This window comes from Arachis stenosperma, chromosome 9, assembly GCF_014773155.1.
Source record: "Arachis stenosperma cultivar V10309 chromosome 9, arast.V10309.gnm1.PFL2, whole genome shotgun sequence".
NCBI classification, from domain to species: domain Eukaryota; kingdom Viridiplantae; phylum Streptophyta; class Magnoliopsida; order Fabales; family Fabaceae; genus Arachis; species Arachis stenosperma.
Window position 1 is genome coordinate 126,528,825 of NC_080385.1, and position 17,372 is coordinate 126,546,196.

Consider the following 17,372-nt stretch of genomic DNA (forward strand, 5'->3'; position numbering starts at 1 on the left):
ACGTCATTTATTATGGCAGCCGTATTCTAAATGATGCACAGAAGAACTACACAACCATAGAAAAGGAGTTACTTGCAGTGGTTTATGCCATTGACAAGTTCAGATCTTATTTAGTAGGATCAAAAGTGATTGTGTACACTGACCATGCTGCTCTTAAATATCTACTCACAAAGCAGGATTCAAAACCCAGGCTCATAAGATGGGTGTTACTTCTGCAAGAGTTTGATATAGAAATAAGAGACAGAAAAGGGACAGAGAATCAAATAGCTGATCACCTGTCCCGAATAGAACCAGTAGCAGGAGCATCCCTCCCTCCTACTGAAATCTCTGAAACCTTTCCGGATGAGCAATTGTTTGCTATTCAGGAAGCTCCGTGGCTTGCAGACAGTGTAAACTATAAGACTCAAGGGTCTCCTTCTGTAACCATGGAGAGGAAGCATGAAAAGCTTCTCTCAAAACAGAGTCAAACAGAGCCCCCACAGTCAAACTCTAAGTTTGGTGTTGGGAGGCCACAACCAACTTCTAAGTTTGGTGTTGAACCCCCACATTCAAACTCTAAGTTTGGTGTTGGGAGGTTCCAACATGACTCTAAGTATCTGTGAGGCTCCCTGAGAGCCCACTGTCAAGCTACTGACATTAAAGAAGCACTTGTTGGGAGGCAACCCAATGTTATATTTATCTATTTTCCTTTAATTTATGTTTTTTGTAGGTTGATGATCATGGGAAGTCACAAAATCAATTGAAAAAGCAAAAACAGAATGAAAAACAGAAAGAAAAATAGCACACCCTGGAGGAAAACTTGCTGGCGTTTAAACGCCAATAAGGGCAGCAAATGGGCGTTTAACGCCCAGTCTGGCACCATTCTGGGCGTTTAACGCCAGAAAGGGGCACCAGACTGGCGTTAAACGCCAGGAAGGGGCAAGAAGCTGGCGTTAAACGCCAGAAATGGGCACCAGCCCGGCGTTTAACGCCAAAATTGGAAGAAGAAACATTTTTGCTCGCCACTTGGTGCAGGGATGAATTTTCCTTGACACCTCAGGATCTGTGGACCCCACAGGATCCCCACCTACCCCACCACTCTCTCTCTTCTTCACCCATTCACCAATCACCTCAATACCTCTTCCCCAAAAACCCCTCTTCAAATCCCACCATTCTCTTCACCACTCACATCCATCCTTCAAAAAACCCCACCTACCCTACCCCTCTCTCCACCCCTATATAAACTCATCTTCACCCCCTCATTTTCATACATCATACATACCACTTCTCCATCTCCTCCATTTTCTTCTTCTTCTACTCCTTTCTTTCTTCTTTTGCTCGAGGACGAGCAAACCTTCTAAGTTTGGTGTGGTAAAAGCATTGCTTTTTGTTTTTCTATAACCATTTATGGCATCTAAGGCCGGAGAAACCTCTAGAAAGAGGAAAGGAAAGGCAAAAGCTTCCACCTCCGAGTCATGGAAGATGGAAAGATTAATCTCAAAAGCTCATCACTAAGAAAAGGGTGGAGCACCAAGAACATTCCATCCTCCTCCATGAAATTAAAGAAGATCAAAGAATCATGAGAGAGGAGCAACAAAGGCAAGGAAGAGGCATTGAGGAGCTCAAGCACTCCATAAGATCTTCAAGAGGAAGAACAAGCCGCCATCACTAAGGTGGACCCGTTCTTTAATCTCCTTGTTCTTTATTTTCTGTTTTTCAAATTTTTATGCTTGATGTTCTATCTATGTTTGTGTCTTCACTACATGATCATTAGTATCTTAGTGTCTATGCCTTAAAGCTATGAATGTCCTATGAATCCATCACCTCTCTTAAATGAAAAATGCTTTAATCACAAAAGAACAAGAAGTACAGGATTTCGAATTCATCTTTGAAACTAGTTGAATTAGTTTGATGTAGTGACAATACTTTTTGTTTTCTGAATGAATGCTTGAACAGTGCATATGTCTTTTGAATTTATTGTTTAAAGAATGTTAAATTTGTTGGCCCTTGAAAGAATGATGGAAAAGGAGAAATGTTATTGAGGATCTAAAAAAATCATCAAATTGATTCTTGAAGCAAAAAAAAAAAAAGAAGAAGAAAGAGCAAGTAGAAAAAGCCAATAGCCCTTTAAACCAAAAGGTAAGGGTAGAAATAAAAAGTGATCCAAGGCAAAAAGAGTGTGCTTAAGAACCCTGGACACCTCTAATTGGGGACTCTAGCAAAGCTGAGTCACAATCTAAAAAGGTTCACCCAGTTATGTGTCTGTGGCATGTATGTATCCGGTGGTAATACTGGAAGACAGAGTGCTTTGGGCCACAGCCAAGACTCACAAAGTAGCTATGTTCAAGAATCATTATACTTAACTAGGAGAATCAATAACACTATCTGAATTCTGAGTTCCTATAGATGCCAATCATTCTAAACTTCAAAGGATAAAGTGAGATGCCAAAACTGTTCAGAAGCAAAAAGCTACTAGTCCCGCTCATCTAATTGGAGCTAAGTTTCTTTGATATTTTGGAGTCTATAGTATATTCTCTTCTTTTTATTATATTTGATTTTCAGTTGCTTGGGGACAAGCAACAATTTAAGTTTGGTGTTGTGATGAGCGGATAATTTATACGCTTTTTGGTATTGTTTTTAGTATGTTTTTAGTATATTTTAGTTAGTTTTTATTATATTTTTATTAGTTTTTAGTTAAAATTCACTTTTCTGGGCTTTACTATGAGTTTGTGTGTTTTTCTGTGATTTCAGGTATTTTCTGGCTGAAATTGAGGGACCTCAGCAAAAATCTGATTCAGAGGCTGAAAAGGACTGCAGATGCTGTTGGATTCTGACCTCCCTGCACTCGAAGTGGATTTTCTGGAGCTACAGAAGCCTAATTGGCGCGCTCTCAATTGCGTTAGAAAGTAGACATTCTGGGATTTCCAGCAATATATAATAGTCCATACTTTGCCCGAGATTTGATGGCCCAAACTGGCGTTGCAAATCAGCTTCAGAATTCCCAGCGTTTAACGCCGGAACTGGCACAAAAATTGGAGTTAAACGCCCAAACTGGCATAAAAGCTGGCGTTTAACTCCAGAAAAAGTCTCTACACATGAAAGCTTCAATGCTCAGCCCAAGCACACACCAGGTGGACCCTGGAAGTAGATTTTTACGTCATTTACTCATTTCTGTATACCCTAGGTTACTAGTTCACTATTAATAGGATCTTTTGACATTGTATCTGGACCTCATGACACTTTACACGTTTCTTATTGTATCTTCTACGGCATGAGTCTCTAAACCCCATGGTTGGGGGTGAGGAGCTCTACTGTGTCTTGATGGATTAATGCAATTACTACTGTTTTTCATTCAATCATGCTTGCTTCTATTCTAAGATATCACTTGTTCCTAAACCTGATGAATGTGATGATCCGTGACACTCATCATCATTCTCACCTATGAACATGTGCCTGACAACCACCTCCGTTCTACCTTAGATTGAGTAGATATCTCTTGGATTCCTTAATCAGAATCTTCGTGGTATAAGCTAGAATTGATGGCGGCATTCAAGAGAATCTGGAAGGTCTAAACCTTGTCTGTGGTATTCTGAGTAGGATTCAAGGATTGAATGACTATGACGAGCTTCAAATTCCTGAAGGCTGGGCGTTAGTGACAGACGCAAAAGAATCACTAGATTCTATTCCGACCTGATTGAGAACCGACAGATAAATAGCCGTGCTGTGACAGAGCGCGTTGAACATTTTCACTGAGAGGATGGGAGGTAGCCATTGACAACGGTGAAAACCTACATACAGCTTGCCATGGAAGGAGCCTTGCGTGCTTGAAGAAGAAGACAGTAGGAAAGCAGATATTCAGAAGATAGAGCATCTCCAAAACCTCAACCTGTTCTCCACTACTGCAAAACAAGTCTTTATTTCATGTTCTTCTATTTTTCACAATTAAACCTGATAATTATTTATATCCTGACTAAGAGTTACAAGATAACCATAGCTTGCTTCAAACCGACAATCTCCGTGGGATCGACCCTTACTCACGTAAGGTATTACTTGGACGCCCAGTGCACTTGCTGGTTAGTTGTGCGGGATTGCAAAAGTGTGATTGCAATTTCGTGCACCAATGACAAACGCAAAAGGATCAATGGATCCTATTCCAACATGATCGAGAACCAACAACTGATTAGCCGTGCTGTGATAGAGCATCTGGACCGTTTTCACTGAGAGGATGGGAGGTAGCCACTGACAATGGTGACACCCTACATACAGCTTGCCATGGAAGGAACTTTGCACTTTGGAATTGAGTTGAATATTACATTACAGGAATTCAGAAGACAAAGCATCTCCAAAACTCCAACATATTCTCCATTATTAAAGTAACAATTATTTATTTCACGTTCTTTTATTTTTCTAATAATTCCAACTGATAATTTTTATTGATATCCTGACTAAGAATAATAAAATAAACATAGCTTGCTTCAAACCAATAATCTCCGTGGGATCGACCCTTACTCACGTAAGGTATTACTTGGACGACCCAGTGCACTTGCTGGTTAGTTGTGCTAATTGTCAAAGAGTGGGATTGCATTTCGTGCACCAAGTTTTTGGCGCCGTTGCTGGGGATTGTTCGAGTTTGAACAACTAAAGGTTTATTTTATTTCTTAGATTAGGAAGATTTTGGCAATTGGGTCAGAGTCTTTTTTTTTCTTTTCAAAAATATTATTTTTCTTTATTAGTTTTTAATTTTTCTTTGAGTCTAGTGTCTTGTTATAAGTTTGGTGTTAATTGCATGTTTTATATTTTACTTTAAAATTTTCGTATAAGTGTTAGTTGTTCTTCCTTGATCTTCAAGTTGTTCTTGTTTATTTTTCTTATTTGATCTTTAATTTTTCTCGATCTGTGTCTTTTCTTATTTCACTTGTGTTCTTTTTAAAGCATTAATCTTCCAAAAGAAATATACCTATTTAGAACAAGTGTTACATTTACTGCCCAATTGGCTAGAGCGTTGGTCTATGTTCTTGGTAATTGGGTATCTTTATCTCAAAACTTTTTTTTTCAAAAATAATTTTTCTTGATTTAATCTTGTGCCAAACTTTAAGTTTGGTGTTTTCTTGTTAATCTTTTCATAATTTTCGAAAATTTTATTAAAATTTTCTAAAAATTTTAAGTTTGGTGTTCTTTCTTTTGTTCTTGGTGTTCTTGTGAATCTTCAAGGTGTTCTTGAGTCTTTCTTGTGTTTTGATCTTAAAATTTTTAAGTTTGGTGTTCCTTGGTGTTTTCCCTCCAAAATTTTCGAAAACAAGGAGCATTAGATCTAAAAATTTTAAGTCTTGTGTCTTTTATGTGTTTTTCTATTTCATCATAAAATTCAAAATTCAAAAAATTACCTTTTCTAACTAATTTTAAACTATTTGTTTTGAAATTTTTTTATAAAAATTCAGATTTAAATTTAAATTTTTTTTCAAATATTTATTTTAATTGTTAATTTTCTTTCTTTATTTATTTTATTTTTATTTTTATTTCGGTTTTTATTTTATTTTATTTTATTATTTTGAAAATCAATTTTCTTTATATAATAAATTAAATAAAATAAACAATATCAACATCCATACCATCTCCCTTGCTCCATCATGGAACTAAGTGGAAATGAACAGTCCAGGAGGACTCTGGGGTCATATGCTAACCCCACTACTGCTTCATATGGGAGTAGTATCTGTATACCCTCCATTGGAGTTAGTAGCTTTGAGTTGAATCCTCAGCTCATTATCATGGTGCAGCAAAGCTGCCAGTATTCCAGTCTTCCACATGAAGAACCTATAGAGTTTCTGGCACAATTTTTATAAATTGCTGACACAATACATGATAAAGAAGTAGATCAGGATGTCTACAGATTATTACTGTTTCCATTTGCTGTAAAAGATCAAGCTAAGAGGTGGTTAAATAACCAACCTAAGAACAGCATAAGGACATGAAAACAGCTGTCAGAAAAATTCCTGAATCACTATTTTCCTCCAAAACGGATGACACAGCTAAGGCCGAGCATCCAAGGCTTCAAACAAGGAGACAATGAATCTCTTTATGATGCTTGGGAGAGATACAGAGAGATGCTGAGAAAATGCCCCTCTGAAATGTTTTCAGAGTGGGTGCAATTAGACATCTTCTACTATGGGCTTACAGAAAAAGCTCAGATTTCTCTAGATCACTCAGCTGGTGGATCTATACATATGAGAAAAACAATTGAAGAAGCTCAAGAGCTTATTGATACAGTTGCCAGAAATCAGCATCTGTACCTAAGCAGTGAATCTTCCATGAAAGAAGAAACTAAAAAGGTAACTGCTGAACTCAGTCCTGTAGATCAGGCTAATGAATTCAATCAACAGCTGGATTTTCTAACTCAGCAGCTAGCCGAATTCAAGGAAATACTACAAGAAACAAGAATGGCTAACAAGAATATGGAAGTACAGTTAAAACAAACAGAAAAGCAACTGTCAAAATAAATAACAGAAGAATGCCAAGCAGTTTAATTAAGAAGTGGGAAAACATTAAATACCTCACTTCAAAGCAGCAGGAAGCCAAGAAATGAACAAATGGCTACTCAAAATCCCTCTGAGGACAATCAGAGCCTAGAGAGGAATAATGCTAGCGCTGAACGCCCAAACCATGCTCATTCCTGGCGTTCAGCGCCAGAAACAAGCAAGGATTTGGCGTTGAACGCCCAAAGGGAGCACAGTTCTGGCGTTCAGACACCAGAAACAGATAAGGAACTGGCGTCTAACGCCACTCCAGCTTCCACCCCTGGTATTCAAATGCCAGTGGGGGATCAGACACATACAAGTGCTGATAACAACCCTTCTAAAAAGGCTTCCCAATCCACATCTGTAGGCAATAAACCTGCAGCAACTAAGGTTGAGGAATACAAAGCCAAAATGCCTTATCCTCAAAAACTCCGCCAAGCGGAACAGGATAAGCAATTTGCCCGCTTTGCAGACTATCTCAGGACTATTGAAATAAAGATTCCGTTTGCAGAAGCACTTGAGCAAATACCCTCTTATGCTAAGTTCATGAAAGAGATCTTAAGTCATAAGAAGGATTGGAGGGAAACTGAAAAAGTTTACCCCACTGAAGAATGCAGTGCAGTCATTCTGAAAAGCTTACCTGAGAAGCTTAAAGATCCCAGGAGCTTTATGATACCATGCACATTAGAGGGAAATTGTACCAAGCAAGCTCTATGTGATCTTGGGGCAAGTATCAACCTAATACCTGCATCTATTATCACAAAGCTTGGTTTGACTGAAGAAGTCAAACCAACCCGGATATGTCTTCAACTTGCTGATGGCTCCATTAAATACCCATCAGGCGTGATTGAAGATATGATTGTCAAGGTTGGGCCATTTGCCTTTCCTACAGACTTTGTGGTGCTGCAAATGGAGGAGCACAAGAGTGCAACTCTCATTCTGGGAAGACCTTTCCTAGCAACTGGCCGAACCCTCATTGATGTTCAAAAAGGGGAAGTAACCTGAGAGTCAATGAGGATGAGTTCAAGTTGAATGTTGTCAAAGCCATGCAGCATCCAGACACCCAAAATGACTGCATGAGCGTTGATATTATTGACTCTCTTGTAAAAGAAGTCAATATGGCTGAGAGTCTCGAATCAGAGCTAGAGGATATCTTTAAAGATGTTCAGCCTGATCTGGAGGAACCAGAGAAAATAATAGAACCTTTGAAAATCCCTCAAGAAAAGGAGAAACCTCCCAAACCCGAGCTCAAACAATTACCACCATCCCTGAAATATGCATTTCTGGGAGAAGGTGATACCTTTCCTGTAATCATAAGCTCTACCTTAGAGCCACAGGAAGAGGAAGCACTAATTCAAGTGCTAAGGACACACAAGATAGCTCTTGGGTGGTCCATCAGTGATCTCAAGGGCATTAGCCCAGCCAGATGCATGCACAAGATCTTACTGGAGGGTGACGCCAAGCCAGTGGTTCAACCACAAAGGCGGCTGAATCCAGCCATGAAGGAGGTGGTGCAGAAAGAGGTCACTAAGTTACTAGAGGCTGGGATTATTTATCCTATTTCTGATAGCCCCTGGGTAAGCCCTGTCCAAGTCGTCCCTAAGAAAGGTGGCATGACAGTGGTTCATAATGAAAAAAATGAACTGGTTCCTACAAGAACAGTTACAGGGTGGCGTATGTGTATTGATTATAGAAGGATCAATACAGCCACCAGAAAGGATCATTTTTCTTTACCATTCATAGACCAGATGCTAGAAAGACTAGCAAGTCATGAATACTATTGCTTCCTGGATGGATATTCAGGTTATAATCAAATTGCTGTAGATCCCCAGGATCAAGAGAAAACGGCATTCACAAGTCCATCCGGAGTATTTGCATACAGAAGGATGCCATTTGGCTTGTGCAATGCACCTGCAACCTTTCAAATGTGCATGCTCTCAATTTTCTCTAATATGGTGGAAAAATTTCTGGAAGTCTTCATGGATGACTTTTCAATATTTGGAGACTCATTCAGCTCCTGTCTTAACCATCTAGCACTTGTTCTAAAGAGATGCCAAGAGACTAACCTGGTTTTAAACTGGGAGAAATGTCACTTTATGGTGACTGAAGGAATTGTCCTTGGGCACAAAATTTTGAACAAAGGAATAGAGGTGGATCAAGCTAAGGTAGAGGTAATTGAAAAATTACCACCACCTGCCAATGTTAAGGCAATCAGAAGCTTTCTGGGGCATGCAGGATTCTATAGGAGGTTTATAAAGGATTTTTCAAAAATCACCAAACCTCTGAGCAACCTGCTAGCTGTTGACACGCCATTTTTCTTTGATAAGGAGTGTCTGCAGGCATTTGAAACTCTGAAAGCTGAATTGGTCACAGCACCAATCATCTCTGCACCAAACTGGACATTGCTATTTGAACTAATGTGTGATGCCAGTGACCATACCATTGGTGCAGTGTTGGGACAAAGGCATGACAAGATGCTGCACGTCATTTACTATGCCAGTCGTGTTCTAAATGACGCACAGAAGAACTACACAACCACAGAAAAAGAGCTACTTGCAGTGGTTTACGCCATTGACAAGTTTAGATCCTATTTAGTAGGATCAAAAGTAATTGTGTACACTGACCATGCCGCTCTTAAATATCTACTCACAAAGCAGGATTTAAAACCCAGACTCATAAGATGGGTGTTGCTTTTGTAAGAGTTTGATATAGAAATAAGAGACAGAAAAGGGACAGAGAATCAGGTAGCAGATCACCTGTCCCGAATAGAACCAATAGAAGGGGCGTCCCTCCCTCTTACTGAGATCTTTGAAAACTTTTCGGATGAGCAACTCTTTGCCATCCAGGAAGTGCCATGGTTTGCAGACATTGCAAACTACAAGGCAGTGAGATTCATACCCAAAGAATACAGTAGACAGCAATCAAAGAAGCTGATCACGGATGCAAAGTATTATCTTTGGGATGAGCCGTATCTCTTTAAGAGATGTGCAGACGGAGTAATCCGTAGATGTGTGCCTAAAAAAGAAGCGCAAAAGATCCTATGGCACTGCCATGGATCACAGTATGGAGGACATTTTGGAAGTGAGCGAACAGCCACAAGAGTCCTCCAATGTGGCTTCTACTGGCCTACTCTCTATAAAGACTCCCGAGTGTTTGTACTTAATTGTGACAGTTGCCAAAGATCTGGTAATCTGCCTCACAGTTATGCTATGCCTCAACAAGGAATCTTAGAGATTGAGTTGTTTGATGTATGGGGTATTGACTTCATGGGACCTTTCCCACCATCATACTCAAACACTTATATTCTGGTGGCAGTGGATTATGTATCCAAATGGGTAGAAGCTATTGCTACACCCACTAATGACACTAAGACAGTGTTAAAATTCCTCCAGAAATACATCTTCAGCAGATTTGGCACCCCTAGAGTACTAATCAGTGATGGGGGCACTCATTTCTGCAATAAACAGCTCTATTCTGCTTTGGTTCGTTATGGAGTTAGCCACAGAGTGGCCACTCCATATCACCCACAGACTAATGGGCAAGCTGAAGTCTCAAATAGAGAACTCAAAAGAATCCTGGAACGGACTGTAATTAACCGTAGAAGGGATTGGGCAAGAAGCTTGGATGATGCTCTGTGGGCATACAGAACAGCATTCAAGACCCCTATAGAGACCTCTCCATACCAGCTTGTGTATGGAAAGGCATGTCACTTGCCAGTGGAACTGGAACATAAGGCCTACTGGGCAACCAGATTCCTGAACCTTGATGCCAAGTTAGCTGGAGAAAAATGATTGCTCCAGTTAAATGAGCTAGAGGAATTTAGACTTGGTGCACGAAATTGTGATCAGTACTTTTTAAAACATAAACAATCCCTAGTAATGGCCCCAAAGACTTGGTGCTCAATACCATGGCATAAACACAACTTCGCACAACTAACCAGCAAGTGCACTGGGTCGTCCAAGTAATACCTTACGTGAGTAAGGGTCGATCCCACGGAGATTGGTGGTATGAAGCAAGCTATGGTCATCTTGTAAATCTCAGTCAGGCAGACTCAAATGTATAATGGTGATGAACGAAAATAACATAAAAGATAAAGATAGGGATACTTATGTATATCATTGGTGTAAGAGCTTCAGACAAGCGTATGAAGATGCCTTCCCTTCCGTCTCTCTGCTTTCTTACTGTCTTCATCCAATCCTTCTTACTCCTTTCCATGGCAAGCTCGTGTAGGGTCTCACTGTTGTCAGCAGCTACCTCCCATCCGCGTAGTGAAAGCTAATGCACACACTCTGTCACAGTGCTGCCAATCACCGGTTTGGTTCCCTCCCCTACCGGAATAGAATAACTCTTTTGCGTCTGTCACTAACGCCCAGTAGGTTACAGGTTTGAAGCACGTCACAGTCATTCAATCATTAAATCCTACTCAGAATACCACAGACAAGGTTAGACCTTCCGGATTCTCTTGAATGCCGCCATCAGTTCTTGCCTATACCACGAAGACTCTGATCTCACGGAATGGCTGGCTCGTTTGTCAGGCGAGCACTCGGTTGTCAGGCGATCAACCATGCATCATGCAATCAGAAATCCAAGAGATATTCACTAAGCCTCATATGCTTGTAGAACAAGAATGGTTGTCAGTCACCTTGTTCATAGGTGAGAATGATGATGAGTGTCAATCATCACCTTCATCAAGTTGAAGAACAAGTGATATCTTGGACAAAGAACAAGCGGAATTGAATAGAAGAACAATAGTAATTGCATTAATACTCGAGGTACAGCAGAGCTCCACACCTTAATCTATGGTGTGTAGAAACTCCACCGTTGAAAATACATAAGAACAAAAGTGATCATTGGTTTCGGTCCCAGAGAGGGAACCAGAAGAACCAAGATGAAAATACAATAGTAAAAGGTCCTACTTATAGAAAACTAGTAGCCTAAGGTGTACAAAGATGAGTAAATGACATAAAAATCCACTTCCGGGCCCACTTGGTGTGTGCTTGGGCTGAGCAATGAAGCATTTTCGTGTAGAGACATTTTCTGGAGTTAAACGCCAGCTTTTATGCCAGTTTGGGCGTTTAACTCCAAGTTTTATGCCAGTTCCGGCGTTTAACGCTGGAATTTCTGTAGGTGACTTTGAACGCCGGTTTGGGCCATCAAATCTTGGGCAAAGTATGGACTATTATATATTGCTGGAAAGCCCAGGAGTCTACTTTCCAACGCCGTTGAGAGCGCGCCAATTGGGCTTCTGTAGCTCCAGAAAATCCACTTCGAGTGCAGGGAGGTCAGAATCCACAGCATCTGCAGTCCTTTTCAGTCTCTGGATCAGATTTTGCTCAGATCCCTCAATTTCAGCCAGAAAATACCTGAAATCACAGAAAAACACACAAACTCATAGTAAAGTCCAGAAAAGTGAATTTTAACTAAAACTAATAAAAATAAAAACTCAACTAAAACTATCAAAAACATACTAAAAACAATGCCAAAACGCATACAAATTATCCGCTCATCACAACACCAAACTTAAATTGTTGCTTGTCCCCAAGCAACTGAAAATCAAATAAGATAAAAAGAAGAGATATACTATAAACTCCAAATTATCAATGAAACTAAGCTCCAAATTAGATGAGCGGGACTAGTAGCTTTTTGCCTCCGAATAGTTTTGGCATCTCACTTTATCCTTTGAAATTCAGAATGATTGGCTTCTTTAGGAACTCCGAATCCAGATAGTGTTATTAATTCTCTTAGTTAAGTATGATGATTCTTGAACACAGCTACTTATTGAGTCTTGGCTGTGGCCCAAAGCACTCTGTCTTCCAGTATTACCACCGGATACATACATGCCACAGACACATAATTGGGTGAACCTTTTCAGATTGTGACTCAGCTTTGCTAGAGTCCCCAATTAGAGGTGTCCAGGGTTCTTAAGCACACTCTTATTGCCTTGGATCACAACTTTATTTCTTTTCTTTTTCTTTCTTTTTTTTTTCGTTTTTCTCCTTCTTTTCTTTTTTCTCTTTTTTTTTATATTCACTGCTTTTTCTTGCTTCAAGAATCATTTTTATGATTTTTCAGATCCTCAATAACATGTCTCCTTTTTCATCATTCTTTCAAGAGCCAACAATTTTAACATTCATGAACAACAAATTCAAAAGACATATGCACTGTTCAAGCATACATTCAGAAAACAAAAAGTATTGTCACCACATCAAACTAAATAAGCTAGTTTTAAAGATGAATTTGAAATCCTGTACTTCTTGTTCTTTTGTAATAAAAACAGTTTTCATTTAAGAAAGGTGATGGATTCATATTCATAGCTTTAAGGCATAGACACTAAGACACTAATGACCATAAGACACAGACATAGATAAACATAAAGCATGAAAATTTCGAAAAACAGAAAAATAAAGAACAAGGAGATTAAAGAACGGGTCCACCTTAGTGATGGCGGCTCTTTCTTCTTCTTGAAGATCCTATGGAGTGCTTGAGCTCCTCAATGTTTCTTCCTTGTCTTTGTTGCTCCTCTCTCATGATTCTTTGATCTTCTCTAATTTCATGGAGGATGATGGAGTGTTCTTGGTGCTCCACCCTTAGTTGTCCCATGTTGGAACTTAATTCTCCTAGGGAGGTGTTCAGTTGCTCCCAATAGTCTTGTGGAGGAAAGTGCATCCCTTGAGGTATCTCAGGGATTTCTTGATGAGAGGGGTCTCTTGTTTGCTCCATCTTCTTCTTAGTGATGGGCTTGAGGTCATGCCTTCTCAGTTGAACCGGCTTTGGATGCCATAAATGGTTATGGAAAAACAAAAAGCAATGCTTTTACCACACCAAACTTAAAAGGTTTGCTCATCCTCGAGCAAAAGAAGAAAGAAGTGAGTAGAAGGAGAAGAATGGAGGAGATGGATGTGAATGGTGAAGAGGTATGGAGGTGATTGGTGAATGGGTGAAGATGAAGAGAGGGTGGTGGGGTTGGTGGGGATCCTGTGGGGTCCACAGATCCTTAGGTGTCAAGGAAAAGTCATCCCTGCACCAAATGGCATCAAAATCCACGTTTTGAGCCATTTCTGGCGTTAAACGCCGGGCTGGTGCCCATTCCTGGCGTTTAACGCCAGGTTCTAGCCCTTTTCTGGCGTTTAACGCCAGTCTGGTGCCCCTTTCTGGCGTTAAACGCCCAGAATGGTGCCAGACTGGGCGTTAAACGCCCAACTGCTAGGCTTACTGGCGTTTGAACGCCAGCAGCATCTTCCTCCAGGGTGTGCTGTTTTTCTTCCTGTTTTTCATTCTGTTTTTGCTTTTTCAATGGATTTTGTGACTTCTTATGATCATCAACCTAAAAAAAACATAAAATAACAAAAGAAAATATATAAAATATAATCATTGGGTTGCCTCCCAACAAGCGCTTCTTTAATGTCAGTAGCTTGACAGAGGGCTCTCATGGAGCCTCACAGATACTCAGAGCAATGTTGGATCCTCCCAACACCAAACTTAGAGTTTGAATGTGGGGGTTCAACACCAAACTTAGAGTTTGGTTGTGGCCTCCCAACACCAAACTTAGAGTTTGACTGTGGGGGCTCTGTTTGTCTTTGATTTGAGAGAAGCTCTTCATGCTTCTTCTCCATGGTGACAGAGGGGTATCCTTGAGCCTTAAACACATAGGATTTTTCATTCACTTGAATGATCAGTTCTCCTCCATCAACATCAATCACAGCCTTTGCTGTGGCTAGGAAGGGTCTGCCAAGGATGATGGTTTCATCCATGCACTTCCCAGTCTCTAGGACTATAAAATCAGTAGGAATGTAATGGTCTTCAATCTTCACCACAACAATCTCTACAAGTCCATGAGCTTGTTTTCTTGAATTGTCTGCCATCTCTAATGAGATTCTTGCAGCTTGCACCTCAAAGATCCCTAATTTCTCCATTACAGAGAGAGGCATGAGGTTTACACTTGACCCCAAGTCACACAAGGCCTTCTTGAAGGTCATGGTGCCTATGGTACAAGGTATAGAAAACTTTCCAGGATCCTGCCTCTTTTGAGGCAGTTTCTGCCTAGACAAGTCATCTAGTTCTTTGGTGAGCAAAGGTGGTTCATCCTCCCAAGTCTCATTTCCAAATAACTTGTCATTTAGCTTCATGATTGCTCCAAGGTATTTAGCAACTTACTCTTCAGTGACATACTCATCCTCTTCAGAGGAAGAATACTCATTAGAGCTCATGAATGGCAGAAGTAAGTCCAATGGAATCTCTATGGTCTCATTTTGAGCCTCAGATTCCCATTGTTCCTCATTGAGGAACTCAGAGGAGATTGGTACACGCCCACTGAGGTCTTTCTCAGTGGCGTCCTCCTCCTCTCTTTCCTCTCCATATTCGGCCATATCTATGGCTTTGCACTCTCCTTTTGGATTTTCTTCTGTATTACTTGGGACAGTGCTAGGAGGGAGTTCAGTAACTTTCTTGCTCAGCTGACCCACTTGTCCTTCCAAATTTCTGATGGAGGACCTTGTTTCATTCATGAAACTTTGAGTGGTCTTTATTAGATCAGAGACCATTGTTGCTAAGTCAGAAGTATTCTGCTTAGAACTCTCTGTCTGTTGCTGAGAAGATGATGGAAAAGGCTTGCTATTGCTAAACCTGTTTCTTCCACCATTATTGTTATTGAAACCTTGTTGAGGTTTCTCTTGATTCTTCCATGAGAGATTTGGGTGATTTCTCCATGAAGCATTATAGGTGTTACCATAGGGTTCTCCTAGGTAATTCACCTCTTCCATTGAAGGGTTCTCAGGATCATAAGCTTCTTCCTCAGATGAAGCCTCCTTAGTACTGCTTGGTGCATTTTGCATTCCAGACAGACTTTGAGAAATCAAATTGACTTGTTGAGTCAATATTTTATTCTGAGCCAAAATGGCGTTCAGAGTGTCAATCTCAAGAACTCCTTTCTTCTGACTAGTCCCATTGTTCACAGGATTCCTTTCAGAAGTGTACATGAATTGGTTATTTGCAACCATCTCAATGAGCTCTTGAGCCTCTGTAGGCGTCTTCTTCAAATGAAGAGATCCTCCAGCAGAGCTATCCAAAGACATCTTGGATAGTTCAGAGAGACCATCATAGAAAATACCTATGATGCTCCATTCAGAAAGCATGTCAGAAGGACATTTTCTGATTAATTGTTTGTATCTTTTCCAAGCTTCATAGAGGGATTCTCCATCCTTCTGTCTGAAGGTTTGGACTTCCACTCTAAGCTTACTCCATCTTTGTGGTGGAAAGAACTTTGCCAAGAAGGCATTGACTAGCTTTTCCCAAGAGTCCAGGCTTTCTTTAGGTTGAGAGTCCAACCATATCCTAGCTCTATCTCTTACAGCAAAAGGGAATAGCATCAGTCTATAGACCTCAGGGTCAACCCCATTAGTCTTGACTGTGTCACAGATTTGCAAGAATTCAGCTAAAAACTGATGAGGATCTTCCATTGGAAGTCCATGGAACTTGCAATTCTGTTGCATTAGAGAAACTAATTGAGGTTTAAGCTCAACGTTGTTTGCTCTAATGGCAGGGATAGAGATGCTTCTCCCATAGAAGTCGGGAGTAGGTGCAGTAAAGTCACCCAGCACCTTCCTTGCATTGTTTGCATTATTGTTGTTTTCGGCTGCCATGTCTTCTTCTTCTTTGAAGAATTCGGTCAGGTCCTCTAAAGAGAGTTGTGCTTTGGCTTCTCTTAGCTTTCTCTTCAAGGTCCTTTCGGGTTCAGGGTCAGCTTCAACAAGAATGCCTTTGTCTTTGTTCCTGCTCATATGAAGGAGAAGAGAACAAGAGAATATGGAATCCTCTATGTCACAGTATAGAGATTCCTTGAGGTGTCAGAGGAAGAAAAGTAGAAGACAGAAGTAGAAAATTCGAACTTATCAAAGAAGATTGAGTTCGAATTTTGCATTAAGGAATAGTGTTAGTCTAAAAATAGAAGGATGTGAGAAGAAGGGAAGTAATTTTCGAAAATTAAGTAAAAGATTTTGAAAACATTTTGAAAAACACTAATTGATTTTCGAAAACAAAAGTGAGAAAGAAGTAAAGTGATTTTTGAAAAAGATTTTGAAATTAGAAATTAAAAAGATTTGATTGAAAACTTATTTTGAAAAAGATGTGGTTAAGAAGATATGATTAGTTTTAAAAAGATGTGATTGAAAAGATATGATTTGAAAACAATTTTAAAAAGATTTGATTTGAAAACAATTTTAAAAAGATATGATTTGAAAACAATTTTAAAAGATATGATTTTAAAAATTAATGACTTGCCTAACAAGAAAAGACATGATTCAAACATAAAACCTTCCCCAACAGAAAAGGCAAAAAATGTTCAATCAAATCATTAATTGTTAGTAAGTATCTTTGAAAAAGGAAAGAATTTAATTTTGAAAACATTTGATTGAAAAGATATGATTTGAAAAAGATTTGATTTTGAAAAACTTTGAAAACTTGAAAAAAAATTGATTTTGAAAACAAAATCTTCCCCCTAGCACCATCCTGGCGTTAAACGCCCAGAATGGTATCCATTCTGGCGTTTAACGCCCAAACCTATACCCTTTTGGGCGTTAAACGCCCAACCAGGCACCCTGGCTGGCGTTTAAACGCCAGTCTGTCTTCTTCACTGGGCATTTTTGAATGCCCAGCTTTTTCTGTGTGATTCCTCTGCAGTATGTTCTGAATCTTCAATTCTCTGTATTATTGACTTGAAAAGACACAAATTAAAAAATATTTTTGGATTTTTAATAATCAAAATGCAACAAGAATCAAATAACAATGCATGCAAGACACCAAACTTAAAAGTTTGTATACTACTGACACTAACAAGATGGGAATGCACATGAGAAACAACAAAACACTCAAGTCAATAGAATTCAA

General features: G+C 39.7%; 1 non-coding gene across 1 annotated transcript; it reads left to right on the plus strand.

Moving 5' to 3' along the window:
- Nucleotides 1-15,616: 15,616 nt before the first annotated feature.
- On the plus strand, nucleotides 15,617-15,724 carry LOC130952728 (small nucleolar RNA R71). Its single transcript, XR_009074905.1, has one exon. It is a non-coding gene; the product is annotated as a small nucleolar RNA R71 (small nucleolar RNA).
- Nucleotides 15,725-17,372: the final 1,648 nt, after the last annotated feature.